General features: G+C 29.7%; 1 pseudogene; it reads right to left on the reverse strand.

The window, feature by feature from the left end:
• Positions 1-6,529: 6,529 nt before the first annotated feature.
• LOC140866360 (dynamin-related protein 4C-like) lies at positions 6,530-8,676 on the reverse strand (annotated as a pseudogene).
• Between the last annotated feature and the right edge of the window lie 3,990 nt (positions 8,677-12,666).

Consider the following 12,666-nt stretch of genomic DNA (forward strand, 5'->3'; position numbering starts at 1 on the left):
TAAAAGTACTGCTCCTCAAACAAAACTATATTTTACATCTTTATCAACTCACAATACAAATTTGTTTGCCTCGCCGCTTCGCTCAGTAGAGAACGCCGATAAGGATCGAGTTTGAAAATAAATCCTCTATCTTTACAATGACGCTTCATCTACACAGATACTTATCGATGATACTCATATATATATATATATATACATATATATATATATATATAGAGTTTCTTTCAAGTGCCCACCTACCATGCCCACCAATGATGTGGCACTATTCTATTGGATGTGATAAAGATGTGATAAATTGTAGGTCCAATAGAATAGTATCACATCATTGGTGGGCATAGTGGTGGGCATGGTAGGTGGGCACTTGAAAGAAACTATATATATATATATATATTAATTAAATCTAGCTAGATCAATTTGAAATTCTGATTCACCCTTCTCTATTATGTTAATCGATCCATGTATATATGGTGTAGATTAGTTGTTCCCATTTATATATCAAAGATGTTATAAATCATAGTAGAAATAGAAAGATGAGTAGAGAAAATTCTTGAGAATAGAGAGAATCATAGGAGTCAATACTCAGGTGCAATTTTCATTGAACTCAATCACCCCTATTTATATGGAAAGATTACAAAATACAAATCTTCACAAATATTATCTTGACATATTTATCTTGATCACATATCTTTAAAATATAATCATCTATAATAATAATAATATATTTATAACACTCCCCCTTAGATGATTATTTGCACAAGCAACCAATTCTTCAAAATCTCCTTTTTGGCAAGATGGATGCTCAGGACTTCATCGGAACTCGAGTGATGCCTCGTTAAAACCTTGGCAGTAAAAACCCATGGAAAAAATCTGAACGAAGGAAAAAGAGTACATCAACATATACTTTATTCGGATGTCTTTCTGACAATGGATGCACCTCGTTAAAATCTTATCAGGAAAAACCCAGTGGGACAAAATCCTAATGAAGGAAAAAGAGTACGACATCTCGCGATATATGTTAATTACCTCATTAAAAACCTTGTTATGAAAAATCACGTGGAAAAAATCATAGACAAGGGAAAAAGAGTACAACTTTAATTTCTCATCCTCTTGCAAGCATTACTTTCAATTATTAACTCTTAATATTTCAATCTTATGCACTGATTTGCCAAAAATTGATTCGGATGCTGATTTTTTCATATATATGGTACTTCAAGACCAAATATCTTTTCTTCTTCTTCAATTGGCAAAAATAATATTTTGAGCATTGAATCTTTCGAGGATGTTTCTATATGTATCATCATCAAATCAGTGCATCCACGATAAGTACAAATATTTTCTCATAATCCGCTTGAAATACTTTGAGAAACTTTGCTAATATTTGCGCATATTGCCACATATCATTGTTATTGAAAGTTCAACAAGTTGTAGTTCAAAATAATCATCATTTTGCGTAATAGCAAAACACACAAATGATTATATCATTTCGATCCCAAATAATTTGTGAAATCTCACCTTTCAATATACTAATTATTCTTTCAAGAATAACATAATTCAAATTGGATTCATTGAAATAATTGGTCGTTCATGCTTCTAGCATCCTTTTTCATTTACTTGCAAGTAATATAAAATATGGTCCTGCAGGACGTCGATTTATTTCATAACGACCAACCTCCATTGTTCTTTTCACATTGAGATGTTCACTCATTTTCTTTAAAGGGGTTCTTCGTCACTAAAGACGATTTAAATTATTCAACTTGAACATAAATGAAGCTAAACGATCTTACACACAAGATCAAATAATATATTTGAGATTTAAACTTTGAACGACATGTTCACTTTATATTTCATTGGGATCGATCTCAAAAATATTCTTGTAGCTTCTAATTCCTCCCCCTCAATGTTGGAAACATTGTTTTATAAGAATAATAAATGAGAATTTCGCGTCATAAAATATCATTTCTCAAGATAATTGATCATAAGATTCAATTTATTTCCAACATATTTACAATCTATTCAAGAGATTTATGTAGTACATTTCTCACACAAACATTAACTTTCAGTACATGAGCATTTGACATAATATTTATAATATATCTTTCAGATATCCCCAAATATGACGCATTTATTTTCATGATTTAATAGTTGATTGGAGGCAAAATAAATCAACTAAACCAACGTATTTATAATCATAAAATTGATATGCATATCCTCTTCTTTTTTTTATCAAGCTTGTTTTGATTACATATCTGAAGTTTTTCTCAATACATATTTTCGCAAACATCATGTTGCGCTTCGTGGGCCCATGTTATTTATTTATTCCAGATAATACAGGGATTCTCTACCAATTTGAGCTAATGATAGTGATATCAAATTTGATAAGCCAATAAGAATTCATAAAATCTTCTGGATCTTTGATTCAAAAACATCCATATTTATCGATCCAGGAAATTTTGGCTTATTCATTAACAACTTTGTGCACTATCAATAATTTTTCAACTATTTATATGATTTGAATGCTCAATTCAATCCATTATGCCAAACTCTGAAAGTATTTGTATCAATGATACTTTTGGAGCTCTTTAGCTCTTATAGAAATATTGATTTGTAATATACTTTTTAAACCAAATCAATATCTACTAGATTCAAAAATACACATACGTCAATATTGTGTATCTCTATTTTATAATATCAAGCACATCATCTTTTATTATCGTCAATCAAGCGATCTTCAAGATTTTGTATACATTTATATATCATCATACGATGAATAATTTTGGATAGACATCAACGGTCTCCAAAAAAAATTTATATCTTGCTTGATAGATATCAATAAAATCTCTTTACGTACTTCAGGTACGATAATGATACGAGATACCGGTATACATTTAGTACAATACTTCATTGTGACGTATATCTCAATATTTTGTGTCGAATTACATAATTCATACGAGATAACATATTCTTCCTTGAAGAATTAAACTACAGTGTATCAACTGTGTTCATTGGCACTGTCACATTCTCTTAAAAGAACGGACAACATTAATCAGACATCTTTCATAATTGTTTTCCTTGAACAAAATATCATAAATAAGATATTACAAGAATTGAAATTGAAAAATCAATTGTACCTTTTTTCAAATTCTTGTATGCACCAAATTGAGCTTTTATTTTCAACAATAACATTCGATCTATCATGGATATCATTTCACATTGAATTTGTATTCCTACATTTGCAAAACATGTAAGATAATATTTTATCATTCATTTAAAGAGTAATAACTTAATAAAATTTTGTAAGAGTTCAAAATTTATATCCACAATCAAAATTGAGTAATTTAACATCCATAATCAAATTTTATGGAATAAAGATGTAACAACTCAATATATCCTTAAAATATAAAAATTCTCAAATCAATAAAATTATCATCCAATTACATATTATGCAATAACTCATGCAATATATAAATAGAATTTTAATATCTAAAATATATATAATCAATACATTAGGATTCATACTCCGAACTAAAAATACAAACATGAATCAACCAAATAATAAAATCAAATATGGAATATAAGATAGAAATATGATACATTTATGATATGATATATAATTAGTATCATTGTTATTGTGATTTTAACGATAAATAAGCCACTATAAATTAGTCTAATAAATAAATAAATAAAGTGGATCAAAATTTCCATAATCAATTATCAATTAACCAATAGTAAATCATAAGCTACGTGCTACCATCATCGTTGCTCAATCAATTGAAATATTTTATTTTTCAATTGATGGTGTTGCGGTATCACTACCACGCTTTCATAAATTTTAATAATTAGCCTATGTAATTCATCGTTGAATATCATGATTGAATATCAAGTTACTTTTCATAAAAAGTGTGACAAATAATAGATAATGCTTCTTCTAGAACATTAACAAATATATTATTTGAATCGATATTTAGTCAATATCTTTTGATATATCTGACATATATCTTTAATAAATTTTTCTTATGAATATTGACAATTTTAGATCATACATCGATATTCTTTGAGAAATTGTACTAAATTTCTCAATTCATAAGATCATCAACAACCAAAAGGGCATTAAATTATATTTTTCGAGAATATTTCCAAATCATGGATCTTATATTAATATTCTTCATCAATATTATCAAATCTTGCATCGTTTATCAATATTTCAATATTGATACAACATCATTTTATCAATATGTCAATATTGATATATTTTGACATGAGATCAATTTCTTCAATGATATTTATCATGATTTCTTCACTTTCTCAATATACGAAATCATATATCACATCTTTATAATGAATCTATTCAGATTCTCAATATATTATATTATAACTAAAAATCTCTTTAGATTCTCAATATATTTGATCTTATATCAGATCTTAATCTTGAATATCTCAATATTCAATATATTATATAATGAATTCATGAATAAATTTCGATATATCAAAATTGTAATCATGAATCTCTCAAAATTCTCAATATATTATATCGTGATCATGAATTTCTTCAAATTCTCAATATAAAATCATGTTGTGCTATTTTATAGCCATCAACATATTCATGATATTTCAAGGGCACCAATATATCAATTATTTTCATTGTGCTACTTCTAGAGCACCGATGAATATCTTTTTATGTTACTTCTAAAACACCAATGAATATCTCTTATAAATTTGAGTATTGACAACACATTGTGCTATTCCAATAGCATCAATAAAACGAGAATTATTTTCATTCTCAATTGGTTACATCATCGTGCTGATAACGTGTTATAAATCATAGTAGAAATAAAAATATGAGTAGAGAGAATTCTTGAGAATAGAGAGAATAAATTTATTTTGGGATATAATAAATTTGGCATTATGCTTTTTGTTGTCCCATATCTTTTTAAAGATCGAAAACGAAAAGTTTTTTTGACTTGAATGTGAGAAATTTATTTTAATTATCCATCTGATTTCATCATGTTAAAGATATTTTAGTACCAACTTGATAACTTTATTTTTTTACATTTGAAAATAACAATTAGTTCTCTGAAGTTGTTGAGATTAGCGAACTTGCTAAAAGAATGGTTCAATAAAAAAAATCAATTATATCATTTGGTACACAGATTTACTTTTAAATTTAGCATTATTATTATTGTTGCAACTCTAAAGATAGTGTTATCAGCAATGAAAATCATAAAAACATCACTTCGTAATAGGTTGGGAGATGATATGTTGTTAAATGATTGTTTGATACCATATATTGAGCTATGTGTATTTGAGACAGTTGATAATATATATATTATTAATCATTTTTTTTATTGAGTATTATTCATTATTTTCAGATTATAAAATCTTGGTAAGTGTTATTGTAAAAACATATAAAGTTAATTATATATGATATTTGTTATATATTTTGCGTTGTATTAATTTTTTAAATTTGTTGAGTTCGCCCCTCCTGGTTAAAAATCCTGGGTACGCCACTGGTTCCAAGCGTCCCAATTCTTTTAATTATACATCGGTTTACTTTGTGCCATGTCGAGAAATAAAACATTCAAAATTATTTTAAAAATTAGATAATATAATCAAAGTTTTGTTCAAGGTACAAAAATTTACGTGATTTTGGGGAAAGTTGGGTCTTTTATTTTTTGAGAAATAATTTATATTTTAAAAAAAAATCGCACTCCAGTCACTAATTGATAGGTTCCAAGCGTCCCAATTCTTTTATGCATCGGTTTACTTTGTGCTATGTCGAGAAATAAAACATTCAATAAAATTTTAAAATTAATATGATTAATTACTAATTGGTTTATTTGTTTAGAACCAATGAACTTAAAATACTTTTTGTGATGTCTTTTTTTGGGTAGTATTTTTAGTGTTTTATGACACAACGTAAAAAGTATTTGACGACATAAAAATTCTTGGATAAATAGTCATCGGCGCAAATAAAAACATGCACACAACAACTCCGCAAATAAAGTTCAAGTCTTGATAAATTCTATATATCTTGTCAATATTCACCAGATTTCACGAGTATGATTTTAAAATTCTTCATTTGAACACAAAATTAATGGTAAAATGACAAATCAGAAAGTAGCCGATATAGCAACTCATGTGCTTCTTCTTGATAGATTTTTATCGAAGGTTATGGAATTGAATTTTCATGGTTTGAGTGTTGTAGACTATAAGCATGCAGCAGCGAGACATTTGCATTGTTGAAGAGAGGCATGCATATGATATTGGTGACTGTTATCTATTATCCGGCACTTAGCTACACAAACATATATATTGTATTTCTCAAAACTCAAAGAGACTCTTTACCGCCAAGCTTAAGGTGCGCACTTGACTAAAAGACTGGGCCGCCGACAGCCTCGTTGCATCTTGAATCTTTCCTTGGGTTCATGGGCATTTATCAATATTGCTGTAAACAACTCCGATCCGAAAGATTCAATTCTCAAAAGACAAAAATGGACAAAAATTCAACTTCAAATGAATAAAGCCAGAAAGATATTAAATACTCATAGATAACCGATTCCTAGTAGCTGATCGATATTAGTAGTAAAGACAGCAAAAAATTAAAAACCAAACCAAAATCACCACATACGGACATAAAAGCTAGCTATATATCAGTAGAGCAACACAAATTAATATTTCCACAAACTACTCGTAGGTACTAGCAATCCGGTCCAAAATATTCGCTACTGCATCCTTCGACTCCTTGAGCAATTTGATGCTATTCTGCAGCCTCGAACGTTTTTTTGCCACAGATGGTGACTCGTCCAACATCCGTTGCAATCCATTTCCTTGGGGTCCCATCAGCTCATGAATGATCTCTTTTTCCATATCTTTGTCTACAAGATTTTGTATGCCAAACATCAAATGCAGGGCCATACAATCTACTAGTCTCCCAAGGACAATCCTCCAGTATGCGGTCGTCCTCATTTTCAAGTCGAATGCTTCTTGCACAATATCCACTTTGCTCCGCAGGTGAGCAACCGATACCTCCCCAAACCCGTCAATCTTCACCGTTGGGGGTTTATAATGATCTTTGGCGTGTTCCATTAGCCTCCCTTGATGAGACATTAGTTGATTCCATGTAGTGACGTATCCAGGATTACAAGTATATTCAGTCAGTTTCTCCATCTCGACAACATCCTTTACCCATTCGATGGATTGTTGTTTCTTATTTGCGACAAGATTTTGTGCTGCCCTTCTTGTTGATGGCAAAAGTTGTGGGTAATTTTCACAATGATGAGTCAAGACTCTAACCAACACGGCCTCTACATAGTTCCATATCTTACCCACAAATTCAAAGGGTGTCGAATGAATTCCTTTTATCTTTTTTGGACTAGTGAGAGGAATGCAGCTCTAGGGAGGAAATTTGGCAGCCCAATTGCTTTGGTTTCCTCCAAAACCTTGATCTCATCGAGTAAAAAACTCCCTTGAGCATCATTTTCGGGGCAGTTAGTTTTAAGTTGTGCAGAGTAGTTGTTCAGCATTTCAGCAATTCTTGCGGTACAATGCATTTCAATCACGTCAGGATACTCATCAAACTCCCCTCTAAGCAGAATCTTCAGTAGAGATTCTTTCGCGCAACCAAGCACGTGCATGAAGGCTGTCATAGCTTCGGGAACAGAGCTCAAATTCTTGGGCAACCTGTTCATTTCATTTATGCTTGTGGATAGCTTATCATCGATCTTCCTGACAATGTCTGGCAAGCATTTAACAATGATTGAAGCCTGAATTCGAGCCAGCTTTTGCGCCAAGACAGGTATTCCAACCATGGACTTGCTTATACTGGAGAGAAGGTGATGATTTTTGAAAAGCCTGGCTTCTTCAGCTCGCGCTTCCTCATAAGACTCTTCCCCGATACGATTCCTGACACAGACATATCCAAGGCCTATGTTGACATCATCGGCAGTTACCTTCTCCAGCAGGCCTTCAGGGGATTTGTCAGCTTTGGTGACAACAGCCAGAGTCCTCTCCCCATTCTTGTCCACTTTTTGAGACATTCGGATGGACTCACAAGTGGTGAAATCCACACTGGCTGAAAGAACATTCAATATCACGCTCTCTTCTGGAGTGATGAATTCCATGATTATCTTGGAAATCTGTTCGTAGATGTCTTCTGGCTGCCCATGAACAGAAACACGAGTTATCCCAGGCAAATCAACCATGGTGAGATCCGGGACTCCCTTTTTCTTGACGACCAATGTTAAGGGAGTATTAGAAATCCCCTTGCCTTCCCCAGCAATGTCATCGGTGGCAGCAATTATAGCATTAGAAATGTGTTGTTCATCAGTAGGAACAACTCTTCCATCGAACTCCAAGTAAATCTATCTCGGGCTGAGGGTTGAAATGATTTTGCAACCTCATTATAAGTGGAACCCTTGTGCAAATTCCTTGGCCCCTAGGGAGGTTGATTCCTGCAAGAGACTCCAAAACACTGGACTTGCCAGAAGACTGGTCCCCGACAACCACGATAGTAGGCAGTTGAATGCCTTCTTGCATGATATTTAGGTTGCGGAGCTTGTCAACAACATCGAGAAGCGGGCGAATACGATCATTGTAACAAGAAACTAAAGGCGCATCAACATGATGATCAGTCTCAAAAGGGCTGATGATGTTGAGCGAATTCATCCCAGCTTGCAACACAGAATCATTTATTGAACAAACTGGACGTTTCACCAATTCCAAACTAGACATGATTATCAATTATATAAGTAATGGAATTATTATATATTTTCAAAATGAAACTGCAAATCAGGAAGAGAAGAGAACAATCCGTTTATGTACAAGAACACGCTGCTCATTCACCCTGGTCAAACTTTTCTTAACCATGATTAATTTACTCACACCGCCTTACCTTAAAAAAGCAGCGGGTTGGAATTGGATTGGCCTATCATTTGTTTGAAAAAAATAAAATTTTATTATTTCTTAAACAATTACTTCTCTCCTTTTCGATTTAATTGTTACGTGGTTGTGTGAGTGAAATTTGGGAGAGTATATTATGCTTATATAGTGAGATTTGTATGTTTAATTAAGCTTTCTTTCGTTTATTTCCAAAATTAAATTAGGTGCGTTATAAATATTAGATTTAACGTATTTTAGAGCAAAAAATTATTATAGAAATTATCATTATTGATAGGAAAAAATAAAAATAAAAAAAGATATGAAATTTTTTAATTTTAACAATCAATATTCTCAATCATATTTATTTTTTAAAAATACATAATTTTTATAAATATATATATATATTATTATAGATGATTATTTTATTTAGTTAGGTTTAAAAGATATGTGGTCAAAATAAATATATCAAGATAATATCCGTAAAGATTAGTATTTTGTAATCTATTTTTTATTTAAAAAAATAGATAGTTGTAGATGATTAGTTATTTTTTTAGATTTGAAATATTTGTAGTCAAGATAAATATAGCAAAATAAAATCTGTTTAAATTTATATGTTGTAATCTAATTTTTAAAAATAGATAGTTGTTATAAATATATTGTCATTGTAGATTATCATCTTATTAGTTTGATTTGAAAGATTTGTTAGGAAGATAAATCTAGCCAAATTTTTATATTGTAATATTATTCGATATATAGGGTGATTTAGTTCAATAAAAATTTATATGTGAGTATAATTATTTTTCTCTTATGAATTCTCTTTATCCTTCCTTTTTTTTTTTCTTTTATGATTTATACTATGTTATCAGCACGAAGTTGTAAACAATTGAGAATGAAAATAATTTTCGTTCTATTGATGTTGTGTTAGTGGTGGGATTTATATCCATAAACAAATGTTTTGTTTTATGCGAGAAATATTTCAATATTATTTTTTCATGCATAATTTTGATGCTTTATAAATATAGAAATTCCCAATATTATGTTATGTGAATTTAAATATTTATATATAAGTGTTATATACAGGAGGGTAATATTTAAATGATAATAATCTAAATATGCCCGCAATTAGAAATTAAAGTTGGGATATTTAATTTAAAATTGCTAGCGTAATTCATTATATTTTGAATAAAACAATCTTATCCGATTGTTGATAATTAGATTATTGGAATGAAAATGCTTTATATAAATTTTTATGACGTTGAAACCCGCAGCTGCTTGCGCACTGAATAAACCCCTGGACTAACGCAATAGCCTGAAAACTACGTTAGTCGGGTAAACTAACGTAGGCAAGTCATGTGTGACAGACTAGTACACGAAGATGTTGGTAAGAGAAATTGAACTTCCAACCTCTAGTCAAGAGTTCACCTACTCCGCCAACTTGGACACCCCTTATAAATTAATTATATATGACTGGAACATGATTAATTTTTAATATCTATAAATTTTCATATAATGTTGAGAGTTCAATATTAATCTGATGGTCATATATGAGTCAATCTTAATTGTGAGTGATTAATAAACTCTTATTTATGGTTTTGTATTTTTGGACATATCAAGTAATAACACAAATTACATGGTGTCAAATTTCTTGGTACATTGGAAATACAATAAAATAAATAGTTGGGAATATTAATATATAAGATGAAATCAATTACTTCGTAAAGAAGTCAGATAAGTGGTTTCCTTAAGTGTTGATTCATTACTTGAATGCGCTCAATTAGTAATTAGATCATAAATATATTATTCATTAGAGAATCAATAAGACTTAAAAAATATAATTAAAGAAGTTAAGTGAAAATTACCTAGCTTTAATTATGAACCATTTATGAAAGATTAATTTATATGTACTTATGTAGTGACTATATCAATGTACTATTCAATTTCGTTGAGTAATTTTATATCTATTTCTTCAAAAGTGAAATTCCAAGTTTATAGTGGAATAATTTTGGAATTAATAAAACTAATATATAAATTAAAGAGTATAATTTATTATCAATTTTATTGGAGCTTGAAATTATAGGTCTATAGTTCTTCATGCCATCTTTGGTTTAAGAACATTTATGATATGAGTATTAAATTTATTAACTTAAAATTATTGAATTTTAAGTTATTGCACACATTTTTTATGCATAAAATCATAAAGAAAAATGTTTTCCTTGTAGTTTTAATTACAAATTTATATTTTATCTCAGTCAATTAATTTTGAATTAATTGTCTACCATTGTTTTGTGATGCAGATCACAAAAGGATATATGTATTCCAAATAATTAATTTTGAATTATTGAAACCTATAATTTTCTCTTTAAAATATTTGTTAGATAAATAGCTGAGAAATGTGATTTGAATTGTGAAACATATGAGATTTTCTCCACTATTCACGGTCAGGTATATATATGATATACATGAATATAGGTAAATGATTATATATATATATATATATATATATATATTATTATTATTATTATTATTAATAATAAAACAAGAGGGGTGAATAATAATTGCTTTTTTGGTGAAACCTTTTTTTTAGTTCCAAACCTACCCTTTCATACATTAAATACTAAACATATTTAATTTAATTTTGTAGAGATACGTAATTTCTCATATTTTATATAAAGAATTATCTTACTAAATCTTATATTATATTTATTTTTATACTATATGGTAATTAAATTAAAATTTTCAAAAAATAAATATGAATGGAGGAGGAGATCATGCCTCCTCCACGTCAATCACTTCCTTCAAAAGAGGGAAGTGACATTTAAATTTTAAACAAAAACATCATTTTACTTGATGAAGGTGATATACCAATTTAGATAAAATATACGATATATATATATATATATATTATTTTCTCAAAAAATTTGAAGAAAAATATATATATCTATATATACATATGGTGTCAGTTCGTTTGACCCGGAGTGTGAGGCTCTCGACACACACAAGTAATTATCATGCAATTTTTTTATATCATTTTAACTATATACAACGAAAAATGTGATTTTTAAATATATTACGACGTGAGTCCCAAATTTTATTTTTAAAATATAATTAATATTATGGGGAATCTATAAATAAATCCCCAAGCTGAGGTTTCATTTGTGATTCAGTCCCTTTGTCCTTACATGTTAGTAAGTGGTCCCCAATTGCTGAAAAAAATAGTTTTAACTCCTTAATACAACCAAAAGTCCTAAATGCCCTCATATGTGAGTACAGCTAGCTCACTTTCTCTTTTTCCGAGGCCATAACTTTTCCTGAATTTCCTTTCTTCTTCACAAGCATGTAATCCGCAACCGAAGATTGAATCTTAATCTGTTCTTGTATAATTGTAGCTTCCACTCTTGGGCAAAATTTCTGCGCTCCACATTTCGAAAGTTTGAAGCGTATTTTCTACTATAGTAAGTGTGTGTGTTTATTTCGCCTATATTTTTTGAGCAATTTCTTGTAAATTTTATTTCACCAATTCGTTCCATAAAATAGTGGTTTAATTCTTGCTTTGTTTTTGGTGAGTTATAATCCATGTTTTAGTTTTTGATGACCTTGTGTTCCTCAATTTTTCCCCAAAAATTACGTAAATCTTCGATTTTACTTCAATAATTTGTGTCCAAAACTGCGGTGTAATTATATTTTGTTGTTGGGTTATAAAACATGTTTTAGTTTTTTATTAACTCGTGCTCTTCAATTTGCACCTAATATTTGATATTATTTTCGAACAAGAATAATGCATTTCAATTTTTA

The sequence above is a fragment of the Henckelia pumila genome, chromosome 4 (assembly GCF_033568475.1).
Source record: "Henckelia pumila isolate YLH828 chromosome 4, ASM3356847v2, whole genome shotgun sequence".
Lineage (NCBI taxonomy): Eukaryota > Viridiplantae > Streptophyta > Magnoliopsida > Lamiales > Gesneriaceae > Henckelia > Henckelia pumila.